Below are 17,406 nucleotides of genomic sequence, written 5' to 3' on the forward strand. Positions count from 1 at the left end.
ATGCAAATGACCCTTTAAGGATATCAGGTGTTTCAGCTAAATGGCTATTCTGAATATCCAAGACTTTTTCTTTTAAGTCAATTTATGGACAATTTCAGGCCAATAAAGCCAAACCCTGTTTTTTCCAAAAGTCAAACATTCCTCTTATGCTGTGCTTTTGATCCCATAAGAAGGCAGAAACATGCATGCCCACAGCTAGAGGAGTTTTGCTTTATTGGCCAGAAATTGTCCATAAATGGACTTGAAAATAAAACAAAATGTCTTGAACATTCAGAATGGTCATTGAGCTGGAACACCTGATATCCTTAAAGGGTAATTTGCATACATCCCATGTTGCCTCTGATACAAGAGGTTTAAGGTATCACACAGTGGAAAGTCTAGCTTTGTGTTTTTTAACCAATTGGTTTTCCTGTGTGACCTTTTTTACTCATTGTTTTAGCTTGTTAGTTGGGATATTTTGTAGACACCCTATTGTTTATGGATATCAGTTGGGTACAACAACCTTGTGTTTCCAAAAGTTAAACATTTCTCGTAAGCTGTGCTGACAATTCCATAAGAAGGCAGAAAACATGCATGCCCACAGCTAGAGGGGTTTGGCTTTATTGGCCTGAAATTGTCCATAAATATACTTAAAAGTTAAAGCCTTGGACATTCAGAATTGCCATTTAGCTGAAACACCCGATATGCTTAATATGTAATTTGCACATATCCCATGCTGCCTCTGACACAAGAGGTTTAAGGAATCACACAGTGGAAAATCTAGCTTTGACAGATTTTTCTTTTTTTGTTTTTTAACCAAGTGGTTCTATGAAGATATATACAAAGGTGTCTATGCACATCCAAATGAGAGGTTAATGTCTTGGATGATGTTCGATTTGGAAGCTACCTTAGGCAAAAAAGACAGGTTGCTCCACAGAGACACCCTGACTGTGTGGAAAAATAGGTAAGGAAACCTGGAAGCTGAAGCCTGGAGTTTGGATACTCATTTAGCTAATGTGATAGCAACTAAAAAAATGGATTTCCAAAACAAACATTTTGCATCTGACCTGGCTGAAGTTTCAAAGGGAGTTTGGGTCAGAACTTGAAGCAAAATAGTTAAATCCAAGGACGTGTAGGATCCTTTGGTGGGGGTCAAAGTAGAAAAGCTCCTTTGCGAAAGGCTTTACATAATTTAGGAGCTAAGGTAGAATTATTTTACCTAGGTGGAAATTTGAAATGGCAGCGAACTGCAAGTTAATAGTTAAAAAGCTAGACATTTCACTGAAAATTGAAGGTACAAAATCAAGTACAGCTGGTATATGGGCAGAAAGGGGGTCCAGATCCCAGTTAAGGGCCCAGAATACAAATCTCTTCCATTTTACTTTTGTAAATCGTTCTAGCAGAAACTTTTTGAGAGGATAACAAAATATTAAGGACCAGGGAGGAGAGCAAAATATTACAGACCAGGGAGGAGAGCCTGGGCTGTCTAGTAATCAATGAAATTGGAGAAACCATGCGGTCAGCTTGAGACCTGTTATGGCTAGATGAGTCATCCTTGTTAGGTGAGACAGGAGGTCTGGTTTGGAATCCAGTATCCAGGATGGATGCAGAAGATGAGGCCAGAGGAATGGGAAGCAAATCTGAGGAGGCCAAGAGGGTATCTGTGCTCTTTAACCAGTATGCTTTCTGTACAAATTTGGAGATAAGAGGTAACGGGTGGGTACCCATTAAGAAAATCAGAGGGCCAGTCATGGATTAGAGCAGATCTCTCTGTGACTTCTCCATAGGAGAGATCATGGCAAAGAATCTGCTGAACTTGTTGTTGAGGGGAGAAGTGAATAGGTGGATCTATCAAAGGAAAATTCTCTCCAGCACTTTTGAGGCATCAGAATGGACCTGCTTAGTTTGTCCACAATCATGTTGGCTTTCCCCGGTATGTGCATTGCTATTAGAAAGCAGCAGGAAGACATTGCCCATTGCCACACACTCATTGTTTCTTGACAAAGTGGATGCAATTCCATTCCTCCTTGTTTTCTGATGTTCGAGACTATGGACATATTGTCCTTCTGAATAGCAACTGTCCTGGAGGGAAGAGCATCTTGAAAGGTCTGTAATGCTAGGAGGACTGCTCATTTCCACGGCATTGATATATGACTTAGCCTCATTTGGTGACCACATATGTACCTTGGACAGTGCCTTCCAAATAGTGCCTCTCCACCACAGTTTGGAACCGTCTGTGGTCTTCATGGCAGTTTGCTGGGGAACAAAAATCAGGCGGTCTTTGCAAACTTTATTTCAGTGCAGTTACCAAAAGGTATCTTATGCAAACTTCTAAGGTCTTGACTGGGGCGATTAAAAGTTGCTGAAGAATGGACCACTGCACTGACAGGGTCCACTGTAAACTTCACATGTGAAACCTGGCTAAAAGAACTAGGATGATAGCTGCTTCCATGGATCCCAAGGCCTGTAAGATTAGTCGTGGTGGGAGAGAAGGATGAGCGATCACTTTCTTGACCTGAGATCTGAGTGTCTGAAATCAGGTTAGAGGGAGAGAGGCCATCTGATTGATTGTGTCCAGATGAGCACCTATGAACTCCAGACTTTGCATATGTGTGAGATGTGATTTGCTATGTGATTTGCTGTAACTGACTGTGATACCTAGATGAAGACGAAAGTGGAGAAAGTAGTCCATTGCTTTTTGGAGTATATATATCTGGTAGGGGCAGTTAGGATCCAGTCTTTTAGGTAGGGAGACGCTCTGAATCCAAGCAGTCTCAACTGAGCTGCTACCACTGCCATGCATTTGATGAACACCCTGGAGGCTGTGGTGAGACCAACGAGCAATGATCTGACCTGGTAATGACTAGCTCCCAGCCGGAAGCACAGATATCTTCTGGAATGCCTGTTCATTTTGATGTGAAACCATGCATCCTGAGGATCTAGCAAGCACAACCAATCATCCTTTCTTTGTCAGGGCAAAATTGACTGAACGTGACCATCTGGAACCTTGAATATTGTATGAAATGGTTGAGTTTGCTGATATCCAGGATGGGTTTAGTTTGCTGAGATCCAGGATGGGTCTAAAGTCCCCTATCTTCTTTGGTACTAAGAAGATTCTTGAGTAGGTCCTGGATCCTCTATGGTTTGGGGGAACCTTCTAAATGACTCTTTTCCAGCAGCTTTTCTATTTCTAAGGCTGCTATTTTCGTCTGACTAGGTAGAATTATAGGCAATTCTCTTAAATCTGGTAGGGGGAATTTGGGGAAAATGGTATGCTATAAACCCTGGACATGATTCTCTGCACCCTGGAATCATTTATGGATAGCCAGGCTCTTTGGTGCAGAGACAAACATGCCCAGAATACCTCCAGAGTAACAGTCAGGCAGCCCTTCAGGAGTGCTGACAGAGCTTGTGTGAAAAGAAATCCCGGAACCCCTGGTTTTGCAAGTCACCTCTGCAGCAGGGGTGGAACTGTGTGTTAAGAGTTCCAACTCCCCCTGGGAGAACCATCTCCTCATGAGTCTTGGAAAGGACCCTGGGATTTATGGAGCCACATCTTTCTACCTCCTCATTGATTATCTTTGAGGGGTAGAAAAATGTATCCCTAAGGTAGATAAGGTCTTTCCTTCTTGCTCACATCTGGAGAGTGTGTCTTTAATTTTAGGGCCAAATAAGGAAGATCTATCAAATATAGCAATGATGAATAAAGACTTAAAGGCTCTAAAAAGTTGCAATTTAATTTAATTTAACTTTAATTTGGTCCTCTGCAGACGTGGACCCAGAAAGAAATTTGGAGAGTTCTTTAGTCAAATCTCTTTGTAATCTTGCAAAATGTGCCAAACAATTCAACGACTGCAAAGCAAAATTTGCTGAAGAATACATAAGCTAACCAAATCTGTCCAAGGCCCTGGACTTCCAGTTAAGGGGATGGACAGAAGAGCTCTACTTTTTAGTGGCCGCTGTCACAACCATGCCATCTGTGACAAAGGGAAATACTGCCAGCCCAGCTATCTGGAATTATGGAAGTGGTTATGCGTCATTTTTGAATGCCAACATGCTTCATGTAAGATGCTTGTGCTACAACTGTGTTAGAACTGTATGTTACGTACTCAGGTAAAATGTAACCACAGCATGCCCTGCTGGCTTAGAACAGAAATGTATATAAACTATTGTAATTGTGTAAATGTATATGTTTTAACAGTGGGATCTAGATCATAGAGGGTTAACTTGCAAAACTTCAGGAAAATAGTTGAAATTAAATTGTTTTACAATTGTGCTATAAAAGTTATCATTTGTTTCAGTCAACAGGAAACAGAATGTTTATACTAAGGAAGACAATGTGTTGTTTTGTAAGTGTTATTTTGTCTTCCAGCAGTTGCAAAGATCTGAGAGATCTGTATTTTTCACAGAGATGTTAAAATGCTGACAGTTTCTGACAATGGTGGTTTAGCTTGGAAACTAAAGTCAGGTGACAAAAAGTGAGGTCTTCCAAGCTAAATTAATATCAAATATTACTGCTGGGTTAAGAACTCTCAGAGAGAGAGAGAGGGCATTTTGTACATCCACTCATCACTACCTTCTGCACTTGCCTTGCTGTAAGTTTTTAGGGCATAGTAACTCTTTTAGATTCAGACAGGAATATAGTCAAGTATAGTTTAGATGTCTTCTAGTTATTTATTTCAGACTGTCCTGCAATGTTGTTTTAAATATTACTGTGACTCTGAATTCTGATACAACTGATTACTTATTTAGTATTGTCTTGCTCTTTTATTATTTATTAAATACATTTTAACCTTTAAATTGTGGCTTGTCTGCTTAAGAGATATTTAAGCTCTTAGGGTACTTGCATATCCATTTGGTGACACTGTACAGGCCACTCCTAAATAGCCTTGCTCTTGGTCAAACTACCATTCGGATTAACAGTAACATTACACAGCAGGATTGGGTACCCTTTATTAAGGACCTTAAAGTAGCTGATAAGAGTGGCTGGTGGAAGTCGGAACTACCTCATAGTTTGGAAAAAAGGGGGCATAGCTAGTAAACCTGTGCCAGCCTTTCCCAGGAGTGTGTGTGTGTGTGTGTGTGCATATATATATATATATATATATATATATATATATATATATATAAATCAAATCTCCAAAAGTGGTTTGTATTAACTACTTGGGCAGGGACACGAAGCACTGGTTGGACAGAAAGGGTACTGGAGATCCTGCTTTGGCCACTCAGCTGAGATCTCAACCCTATAGCTGTGCAAGTGGGGAGTCTTATTGGGGGATATGGAGAAAGAGGGAGAAACTAGCCCCAGACTGACGTGTGCTCTTAAGGGAAATCGCACTTGTGTGCACACTTGTCATCCTCCCAGTGTGTACGTTCCCCACTGTTGCCAGTGGTGAGGCCTGAGGCTCCTTGATTACTGGGCCAGTGCAGGGGCATCATAGCATCAACTGGGATCTCCATGCTCCAGTGTCCTGTCCTTGGGAGGAGCTAAACATTTTTCTGGACACTTAGGGATGGGCTCCACAGTATCTGGTTCATTCCATGTTAGGTAATACACTAAATCCAAGTTCATCAGCAAGAGAGGTCACGCAAGACATAGCCGGGCCAGACCCAAAAGCCTTCAGGAACACCAACTCCTCTTGGGAAGGGGTATCAGAAGACCAACCACCTTTTTGTTTTAAGCGCTCTAGAATGTCTCCAAATGAGATGTCTTCAGGTGGTGATTTGGGAAACCCTTCCCAGTCATCAAAATCTGTGTCCTCTGTGAGACTAGTGAGAGGAATCTGTGGGTCTTGTTTTACACTTTCTCTTCCAAGGGACCTCATCAGCGGGATAGTTTGATAAAGTATCACAAGGGATGAGGGAGTTCTGAGGGAATGACTGGAGGCTTAAATGGGCTGGCTGTCTCTGTGCAATGGTAAATTGATGCTCACAGCAAAGAACAGAAGGAGATAAAGTGGTTGATCCAAGGAGAGTAGGGATGTTCTTTCGCTAGGTAAAAAAAAGGCTCTCTTCACAGAGATATTGGGGGAGACCAAAGGTGAAACCAATGGAGCCAACATCTCCTGAATTATCAGCCCCTGTAGCCCTGCAAGCACTCTGCCCAAGGATGGAGTCAGACCAGAGATGTCCAGTGTCAAGGCTCCGAGGGGCAGAGGAAGCTCCAATAACTTCAGAGTCAACTCTGGATTCCTGGATCCAGTGCCAACACCTCCAACTCCAATAGTCCTCCTGCCCAAAAGGCTTTGAGCTGGATGGCTCAGGGAAGTGACCAGAGTCAAACGTTGGATCCAATGAGGATACCCCAAAGGATCGCGGACCGAAGGCCTCCAAAACAGCAGGTCGGCTCAGAGAAGGAGAAACCAAATGGGAAACTGTCATAGGCAGGCTCACAGATCCGATGGGAGATGGAGCCAAGAGTACTCCATCTGTATCTGAGCTCTGAGGAATTTCCTCATTATCCTATTCACTTCAGCCTTGGACAAACTCCTGGAAGACCTAAGAGAAGAGGTCATGGATGGAGACCTAGAATGTTTACAGGTAGAATCCTCTAAGAAAAGTGAAGGAAGCTGAGACATTTTATGATCTGGTAGGGTAAAAAGTGACCAGCTCCGAGGTGGTTTGGATTTTGGAGCAGTGGGATCCAAGGTAGTCGGATCCAAATTTAATAGTTTTGGAGCTGAAGAGAATGTGGGATCTAGAGATCTCCTACCAGAGTCGTTGTCTTTCAGCAGACAGTCTGGTTTCCCTTTGTCATTCTTCTTTGAGGGGGTTTCAGCCCCAGCAAAAGCAGCAGCTGAAGTGGAAAGGAGAACCTTCAATACAAATGTATTCCTCCTGTTTGGAGTGCCCTGGAAATGAAACCAGCACATATGGAACAGTCTACCTCTAAACGGGCACTGCCCAAGTGGCATATGCACTGCCTGTTAGCGTACGAGTTAGATATTTTATGCCCACAGGTGATGCATTTATTTGAAGTCAGTATCAGCCATACTAGCGTAACTAAGAAAGCAAGGCTATGGGAAAAATTTAAATGTCAACAAAGTACTACTCTTAACTTTTTTTTTTTTTTTTTACCAAGTTAAGAAAGAAAAAGTTACCAACAGTAGAGAAGAAATACCCTCTAAAGGGGTAAAAAAATAGAATAAATACAGCAAAGTACCGGTAATGGTACTTGTGACAAAAGGAGATACTGCCAGCACACATTCTAGCTGGAATTTTGTAAATAATTATATGTCATTGTTGAATATCGAAATGATGTGTGTAAGATGCTTGCGTTACAAATGTATTAGAACTGTATGTTATGTGTATACCAAACTTGTTTGCACAGACGTGTGTTAAAAAGTGCATTTCAAAAATGCTTGCATTTAAAATGGATCCACAGTGTGCCCTACTGGAATAGAATAGAAATGTACATTCACTATTGTACCTGTTTAAATGTATACATAGTGGAAACTAGCATACAGGAAGTTAAATTCAAAAAATAGCTGAAATTAAATTACTTTATGGCCAAACAATAAAAGATTATATCTTTCAGTTTCAATTCAGCAAGGAGACACAAAGTCTGAAACTAAAGAACTTTCTGTATTGTCTTATAAGTGTTTTATTGTTTTATGTCTTGCAGCATCTTCCAAAGGTACGAGGAAAAGCCCTTGTCTATGTATTTTTACAAGTAGATTCTAAATGCTAATAGCTGCCATCAATGGTTGTTGTGGGCCTGGGGACTAGATGTCAGATGGCAAGAAATTATGTCATTCTGCAAGCTAGCCCAGCAGTAACATATGAGATATTAATCTGAGAAGTCTCTGAGTGAGACACTGCATTCTGTATTCTTTCTTGGACCTGACAACTAGAAGGGCCTTAAAGTAGCTGATAAAAAGTGACTGGTGGCAGCAGAAAAGTACAGTTGTGTACACTTACCATAAATGTAGATGTTTGAGTGTATTCACTGTTGTAGTCATTACATTTGGGTTGTCTGCCTGCAGGTAGCCCTCAGCCGGCCTGTATATCAAAGTCTTGGGTCCTGCATTGGATGCTGTCTCTTCTTCCATGACGTCAGGGAGTCAGGGGTATAAAGCATGCAGCCGACGCCATTACATCAGTTTTTCTTGCCCCAGATGTCAGGTTCCCCCATAATGGGAAGCAATTATATACAAGGTTACACCTCCAACAAAAAGCAAATACACCAGAAAGCTTAAATACACTAAACAAGAAGAAAGGTATAGCCAAGAGAAGTCAGGGGGCTGGAAGGAGGGTAACCAGGACTGCAACAGTGAATACACTTGAACATCTACATTTATGGTAAGCGTACACAACTGTACTATGTTCTTCGTGTTTCACTGTTGCAGTCATTACATTTGGGTAGATTTCCAAAGCTAAGAAAGGGAGGAGGCAGTTAGAGAGCATTAGGACCAGCTATTAAGCCCTGCAAGACTGCAGTGGCAAAATCAGCTCTGGATTTAGAAAAAAATAGGCAAGTGGTAATGCTTGGTGAAGGTATGTACAGAGTTCCAGGTAGCAGCTTCTAGGATGTCCTTGGTAGAGACACCTCTGAGAAAGGCTGCTGAAGTAGATGCAGCCCTGATGGACTGTGATCTTATCCCCTGGGGTAGGTTTTCCATGGTGCTTATAGTAGAAATGAATGCAATGGCCTACCCACTTAGAAATGGTTTGCTTTGAAATGGCCTTCCCCTCTGCCCCTGCAGCAAAGGCAACTAGCAGCTGTTCAGTTTTCCTGACAGGCTTAGTCCTGTCCAAATAAAATCTAAGTCATCTGTGCACGTCCAAAGAGTGCAGTATTCGTTCTCCTTTGTTCTGTGGATTAGAAAAGAAGGTTGGCAAATGAATCGACTGATTAAGGACCACACTGGATACCACCTTGGGCATAAAGGAAGGAATGGTCCTGAGGGACACCTTGTCTGCATAGAAGATGATGAAGGTCTCCACTGCCATGAGGGACTGTAATTCAGACACACTTCTAGCTGAAGTGATGGTTAGAAGGAAGGCTGTTTTCCAAGAAAGGAATTTCAACTCTGCTGTTGCAGCTGGCTCAAAAGGAGGTAGAGTGAGCTTTTCCAATACAAAGTTAAGGTCCCAGGCTGGAGTAGGGGCTCTCCTGGGTGGTTTTAAATTTTTGGCCCCTCTGAGGAATTGCTTCAGCAGGGGGTAAGAAAAGAGGGGTGGCTCAGTATTATAATGTGCTGAAATGGCTGAGGCATGAATTTTAATAGATGAGAAGGAAAGACCCTTGTGGAGCATCTCAAGTATTGAAGAATATGCGGTAAGCTGGGCACTGTTGTGCCCATCCTCTGAGTCTGGTTCCAGAACAGTATCTTTTCCACTTTTTAGCATAGGATTTTCTAGTACTAGGCCTCCTTGCCTCCAGAATGACATCCAACCCTTGCTTACAGAGTGATGGTGTTGGAGAGCTCAGGTAATTAGCCAGGCTGCAAGGTTCAGGGTTTGAAGCTGGGGGTGCAGAATCTGGCCCTCCTGCTGGGGACAGCAGGGAAGGGGTCTGAGGCAGGTGCCATGGTTCCAGCAGTGACATACTGCTCAAGAGGGGGTACTAGGGCTGGCGTGGCCAGTCTGGTGCAATGAGTATTGTCCTTGGTTTGTCCTGTTTGATCTTTAGCAGAACTTTCGAGAGGAGAGGCAGAGGGGGAGAGGCATAAACTGAGAGGCCTTCCCAGGTGAAGGGCAGGGCATCCACTTTCCAAGCTTGTATGTGGGGAGTCCTTGTGCAGAATTTGTCCAATTGGTAGTCCTGAGGGGAGGCAAACAGGTCCATCTCTGGGCTCCCCCATTTGTTTCTCAAAATGTTGAATATCTTTGGTTCCAGTTTCCACTCGTGTGGATCCATGAGATTTCTGCTTAGGTTGTCTGCCAGTGAATTTAGTTTGCCTGGCAAGAATTGAGCTTGTAGGTGCACTTGATAGCTCAAGGCTGTGTTCCACAGAGTCATGGCTAGTCTGCAGAGAGGGTACGAGTGGGTTCCCCCCTGCTTGTTTATGTACCACAACAGTGGTGTTGTCTGTCTTTATCAATAATTGTCCTGGAAGAATGTAGTCTTTGAAGACCGTCAGAGAATTCTGCACAGCTAACATTTCTTTTTGATTGATATGCAGGTGCATTTGACTCGGGTTCCATTTGCCCTGAATGCCCTGCCCTGCCAAGTGAGCCCCCCCATGCATATTCTGATGAGTTTGTTAGGGTTTAGGCAGCAGAGGGTTAAGTGAATGGCAGTCCCTTGTGGTAGCAGGCCTCTGCCCACCAAAGGAACTCTGTCTTTATACAAGGAATGATAGGGATCATTGATTACAGGTCCTGAGAATGTTGACACCATAGGCTTTTTAGTTATCACTGTAGTTTCCTCATATGCAGTCTTGCATATGGAATTAGTAGGATGCAAGAGGCCATGAACCCCAGGGCTTGCAGTATTTTCCTTGCAGATAGCTGGGTCTTTGTGGCCAGTAGGTTGAAGTAGGCTGTCAAATAAACTTGTTTCTCTTGCGTGAGGTAGGCCATCTGGGAAGTTGTGTTCAAGCTTGCTCCCAGGAATACAATTTGTCGGCAGGGTACTAGATGAGATTTCTTTTAGTTTATGATGTACCCCAGTGAGGTTAGCAGTTTCTTTACAAATGCCAGATGATTTAATAGCATGTCCTGGCTTTCTGCCTGAATTAGACAATCATCTAGGTATGGGTATATTTGAATATTTCTTTGCCTGCAGAATGCAATGAATGGAGCTAGGCACTTTGTGACTATCTTGGGCGCAGTAGATAAACCAAAAGGCAGTGCAGATAACTGATAGTGCATGTAGCCTGCTCTGAAGCGTAAGTATTTTCTGCAAGATTCCCTTATTGGAATGTGCAGATAAGCTTCCTTCAAGTCCAATGTTGCCAACCAGGCATTTCTGCCTAGCATGGGAAGCAGCTGATGAAGAGTTAGCATTTTGAATTTTGGGATTACCAAAAAGGTATTTAGGATAGAGAGGTCCAGGATAGGACGCCAGGAGTTGTCTTTTCTGGGTATCAGGAAAAGTCTTGAGTAAAAACCCTGTCCCCTTTCCTCTGCTGGGACAGGTTGAACAGCCCTGATATTTAGGAGAGAGAACCTGCTGTTGAGCCTCTGGCCAACTGTTTGGGGTTGGTAAGGTGTGAAAGTAGAACCTGTATCCTTGGGAAACTATATTTAAAACCCATTTGTCCTGGGTAATAAGTTCCTAGTTTTTTGCATGCAGGGCGATCTTTCCCCCTAAGGGAGCAGGCAGTTGAGCAGGGCTTGGAAGGTTTAAGGTTAAGTCATTGTGACAGTTTACCATAGGGGGGTGTCTTACTACTTCCAGCTTTGGAAGTAGGAGCTCCCCACTGCTTAGGCCCGTGAGTACCTTGGGACTGTAGCCTAGGTGGTCTGTTGTTCCTGGGTTTGGACTGAGAAAGCCTGGAAGAGACAGGAAAGGACCAATTCTTAGATGGCCAATGCCTACTAAATATGGGAGGCTGTATCTGCAGGAAATCTTTAACAGTTTGCATAGATTTAGCTTTTTCCTCCATCTTTTTAAGTACTACTTCTGCTTTGTTGCCAAACAGGCGGTCCTGGTTTAAGGGAGCATCCAGTAATTTAGCTTTAGCTTTAACATGATCTGGCAAATTTTGCTCCTTAAGCCAAGCATGCCTTCTAAGAACAGACCCAGTGACAGCAGCCCTGCAAGATGCTTCTAAAGAGTCAAAACCACACTGCAAAGTATGTTTACCAACTTGTTCAGCACAATGCATCGAATCCTGTAATTCTTTATTTTCAGCACAGTCAGGAATCAACATCACTTTCTGTTTAAATATGCCAAAACATGTTGCTGATACTTTAACATATGAAAATGGCCAAAGTAGCAGAAGTGTATACCTTCTTACCCCCATCTGTCCAGGGCCCTGGAATCTCTATCAAAAGGGGTAGGGTTTTTGGCAGTAGTAGCCTTAATGCCTTTAGATCCCTGTGAAATGTTCTCTGGGTCCGCAGTAGGATTCTTAAAGAGGAACTTGTGAGAGTTGGGTACTCTGTAATACCGGTCAGGTTTCCTGGGAGCTGGAGGTAAAGTGTCTGGGGCCAGGCTAGATTCTAGGAAGGCATCATCTACAATGTCCAATACAGGAGGGATAGCCAAAGGCCTGTGTTGAGGTAGGAGCAAGAATTCCCTATGCCTCTTTTTGGAGTCAGAGTAATCCTGGCTTTCCCAGTGGAAATGCTCCCTAAGAGTGTGAAAAATTTCACCAAAAGAAAAATCTTCTGGAGGGGAAGCAGAGGGTATTGAGTCCTCTGCATCAGAATCCTCATAGGTAGATAAGGGCAAATCCTGGTCATCAGAAGAAATAGAAATTTCAGAGTCCTAATCAGAAGGAAAATCAGTTCTAGGTCTCTTAGAGGGAGAAGGCTGGCTTCCCCTAATTAAAGTAATAAGGTCTTCAGCCATTCTTATTTGTTTTTTCAGGCATATGGGCCTGACCATGCGGTTTGGATGTCTGTTTTCGATGCGTGGGTCGAGTTTTAGGCCTTGAAGAAGAAGATGGCGTTGGTTTGAAATGCAAGTCAGTAGGCCTGAATACACCCTCAGAAGCCGGTGCCTGCACAGTGGCTCCAGACCCATTCAAGGTAGAGACATCCTCAGATTCCATAGTCGAAGAAGCATCTCACGGCATATCGGACTATGAATGGGTCTCAGTACAGGCCTGCGAATCTGAAGTAGTGGGTATCAGGGGCTGCGAAAGCGCCTCACTGAGTACCGGCGAACTGGCGACTAGCTTAACGGAAGCGTTGTCGGCAGCTTTGGACCTATGTGGTCTGTCTCTGTCTTTATCTTTATGTTTTTTCGTAATGTTGGTAGTCGGACGGCTTACCAAAGCCATTTCTGGATAATTAAATCGAGTACCGAAATAGTTTGTGCAAAAATGAACAGACGACGAATAGTTCAAGGATTGAATAAGGCGCAAAACCGACAGCGAGGGACGTCGTGGTCTGGGCCTAAGCAAGGAATGCAGTACGAATGAAAATCTTTATGAGGTATTTGCTTTCCACGGGTAATACAATTGTTAACTTTTACTGACATCGGTTTAGAGCAAGAAAAAGGATCCCCAATGGGGTACTTAGCTTTTCTGAAACTCAAAAACAAAACTTTCAGGAGTCGGCCAACAGGCACTTGTGAACTGCTTCTGCTTCGAGCACTGTGCGGCAAGAAAGACTGATGTAATGGTGTTGGCTGCATGCTTTACACCCCTGACTCCCCGACGTCATGGAAGAAGAGACGGCATCAGACGGAGGACCCAAGACTTTGATATTCAGGCCGACTGAGGGCTACCTGCAGGCAGATAACTCATGTAATGAATGCAACAGTGAAACACGAAGAACATCTACCTTACAGTCTGGGCAGAAGGGGCATAGCTAGTAAATCTGTGCCAGCCTTTCACAGGGGTGCATGCGTGTGTGCAGAAATCAAACCTCAAAGACTGTGTGTGCCAGCTACTTAGGCAGGGATACGAAGCACTGGCTGGACAGAGAGGGTGCTGGAGGACTTGGCTTGGTTACTCAGCTGAGATCTCAACTCTATAGCTGTGCCAGCCAGAAGTATTACTGGGGAACTGAAGAAAAGAGTGAGAAACCAGCCCCAGACCGACCTTGGTCTCTGTATGCTCTTAAGGGAAATTGTGTTTGATGCAGAGAGCTGCATCTCAAAACACTGTGTGTGTACCTTGTCATCCTTCCAATGTACGTTCCCCACTGGTGCCAGTGGTGAGGATTGAGGCTCCCTGAATCATTTGTGAATTTCAAAATAATTTGTGCAAGATGCTTGTCTTATAAATGTATTAGAACTGTATGTTATGTGTATATCAAATTTGTTTGTACAGACTTGTGTTAAAAAGGGTATTTCCAAAATGTTTGTGCTTAAAAAGGATCTAAAGCGTGCCCCACTGGAGTAGAACAAAAATGTACATGCACTATTCTAACTGTTAACTTATATACATTTAAACAGTGGAAACTGGAATACAGGAGGTTAACGTCAGAAGAATAGCTGAAATTAAATTACTTTATGGCTATGCATTAAAAGATATCATTCAGTTTCAATGCAGTAAGGAGACACAATGTCTAAAACTAAGGAACTTTCTGTATTGCCTTGGAAGTGTTTTATTGCATTATGACTTCCAGCATCTGCCAAAGATATGAGGAAAAGCCCTTGTCTATGTAGTTTTACAGGTAGATGCTAAATGCTACCAGCTACCATCAATGGTTGCTTGGGCTTGGGGACTAGAAGTCAGATGACAATAAACTATGTCATTCTGCAAGCTAGCCCAGAAGTAATATTTGAAATATTAATTTGAGATGTCTGTGAGAGAGAGAGAGAGACAGCATTCCATATTCTGTCTTTGACCTAACAACTAGAAGATCCATTCACCACATATGCCTTGCTCTGCAAGTTTCTAGGGAACAGTATAATTCTCTTAGATACAGTCAAGAATATAGTGAAGCTTAGTTTAGATAGTTTTCTTTATTTATTTGAGACTGTCCTGTAATGTTGTTTTAAATATTTCCTGTGATTTTGAACTCTGTCACTGTGAATATATATTTAATATTATCTTGTTTTTTCATTTATTATTACAGTAAATATATGTAAACCTTTCATTGTGGCTGACTTGTGTAGAGATATTTGAGTTCTGAGAGTACCTGCATATTTACTTGGTGACACTGTGTAGGCCACTCGTAATAGCCTTGCTTTTGGTCAAACTACCGTTTGTATTAATAGTAACATTACACAGTAAAATTGGGCACCCTTTGTTAAGGGCCTTAAAGTAGCTAATAAGGATTCGGCTGGTGGCAATAACTACCTTACAGTCTGGGCAACAGGGGGGCATAGATAGTCAACCTGTGCCAGCCTTCCCAGGTGTTGTGTGTGTGTGTGTGTGTGTGTGTGTGTGTGTGTGTGTGTGTGCGTGTGCGCGTGTGCGTGTGCGAATCAAACCTCAAAGAGTGTGTGTATCAGCTACCTGGACAGGGACAATAAGCACTGGTAGGACAGAGAAGGTGCTGGAGGTCTTGGCTTGGCCACTCAGCTGAGAACTCAATTCTATAGCTGTGCCAGTGGGGACTCTTATTGGGGATCTGGAGAAAGAGGGAGAAACCAGCCCTGGATTGAATGCGGTCTGTGTGTGCTCTTAATGAAAACTGCACCTGATGCAGAGAGCTGCATCTGGAAATAGTGTGTGTGTACTTGTCATCCTCCCAGTATATATCCCCCACTGTTGCCAGTGGTGAAGATTGAGGCTCCTTAATTACTGGTCCAGTGGTGGGTCATCACAGCTACTGGTACCAGTAGTGGGATCACCACATCACATACTGGGATTCAGTGGTGTGGATATTGAACTCCTGTAGCCTGTAAACAGTGGTCATTAAAGATGGTGTTTGTACTCTCAATCAGCTACACAGTGAACATTCAGAGCTTCACATCATAACAGTTTTAATTATTTTTTTTTGTTAGATCAGTTAGTCAGGGAGAGCAGGCAAGGATGTCAGCAGAGGAGTATGGCAAGCTGACAAGGAGCCAGTTGGCTGAGGTGTGCCAAGAAAAAGGAATGGTGCACGCCAACCTGTCTAAAGCAGAAATGACTGCATCCTTAGTCACAGCTGCTTCAGAGACCAGCAAGCAGGAGGACAACCACACTGACCTTGGGAATGTACAACTCTCATTAAATGGAAAATTCAACCTTTCCACACAGGACTTAAAAATCTATCTGAAGTTAAAGACACTTGAACTGGAGGCCAAACAGTTGGAAACAGAATTAGCAGAGAGACTGTAGAGTTTACAGGCTGAAGAAAATGAGAAACTGTGGCATCTAAAGGCTGAAAAAAATGAGAAACTGCGGCAGGAGAAACAAATGGAATTAAAGCAGCAGAGAGACTGAGATGTCTGGAAGCGGAGGCAAATGAGAGGCAGAGGCAACATGAAAGAGAGATGCTGACTCTTTGGCAGGGTCAAGGAGGTAATGCAGAAGGGAATAACCGAACCCCAGAAGCAATAAAGGTTAGTAAATTTCTTTCACAATTTACAGAGGGTGATAATTTTGATAGTTTCATTCATATGTTTGAAAAGGTATGTAAACAGTATAATGTTGACCAAGGGCTCTGGGTATGATTCCTGACCCACTTTCTCAATGGTAAAGCTGTAACTGCTGTTGCTAAATTGTCTGATACCGATTGCTTAAATTCTAATAAATAGTTAACATTTTTTTAGAGAGCGTTTTAAGTTACCACCTGACGCTTAGAGAAAAAAGTTTTGTGAGCATAGGTGCACGGCAGATGAAAGTGCGTGTGTGAATATTTTGCTGAACTAAACACTTATTTTCATTGGTGGGTGAGTGGGTGTGTCAGGTCACTGCTTTTGAAGGGCTGTCAGAACTTTTGGTGAGAGAACAAGCCCTTAGCACTTTCCCTGAGGACACGAGAATCTGGTTAGCACATAGGGAATGTAATACCGCAGATGAGCTGGGAAACAGGGAGACCTACACATAGCAAGCAGGGCATCACTGTACAGGAAAGGGATACCCAGTGCTGCTGATGGGTCTAAGGGAACCCATGGTGGGCAGCCTAAACCTCCCTAACAGAGTCCGGCAGTAGCAGTGGAAGCCACTAGTTCGGGTACATGGTCAGGAGACCAAGGGTTAAATGTTTTAAATATAACCAGTGGGGCCATGTAGCATACAGATGTCCATGGAGGCAAGGTGGGGGAACAAAAGGTGGGAGAGCCAGTAAGTGGGAATGACAGAATGCCAGTGTTAAGTTGTCTGCAGACAACAATGGTGCCAAACTACCACAACAGGTTATATCCTATCTTAGTAGATGGGAAACAGGCCACTGCTAAGAGACAGACAGCCTCTGACCTAACCATTCTGAAGTCTGCAATGGTTAAAGAGGTGCACTACTTGCTTGGGTAGTCTACTCCAGTCAGAGCTTTAGAAAGGACCCCATTCCAAATACCTTTGGCTACGGTTCACCTTGACTGGGAGGGTGGAAAAGGAAGCAAGCAAGTAGGTGTGTTTGAGGATATCCCTGCAGATGTCCTGATAGGGAATGATTTTAATTATGCAGTACCTTGTGTGCTCACAGTTACACGCAGGCAGGCTTGGAGACAAGCATGTGGGTCTGGTAGCTTGGGGAGGACCCAGACAGAACCACCAAGGCCAGTACAATTAGTCAGCAATATCCATTCATTTAATCAGAAGTAGACAAAAGAAAACAGACCGGTTTCGGCTAACAAGCCTTCGTCAGTGCTCATTGCTGCTTTCTTTCCGCCCACTATTTAAATAATCACGTCTATTTTAATTGGTTAATCACAACTGTTCATTCAAACCAGGTGCACACAACACTCCAAACAATACAATCCATTTT

This window comes from Protopterus annectens, chromosome 6.part0, assembly GCF_019279795.1.
Source record: "Protopterus annectens isolate FY-2018-M chromosome 6.part0, PAN1.0, whole genome shotgun sequence".
Taxonomy (NCBI): Eukaryota; Metazoa; Chordata; order Ceratodontiformes; family Protopteridae; genus Protopterus; species Protopterus annectens.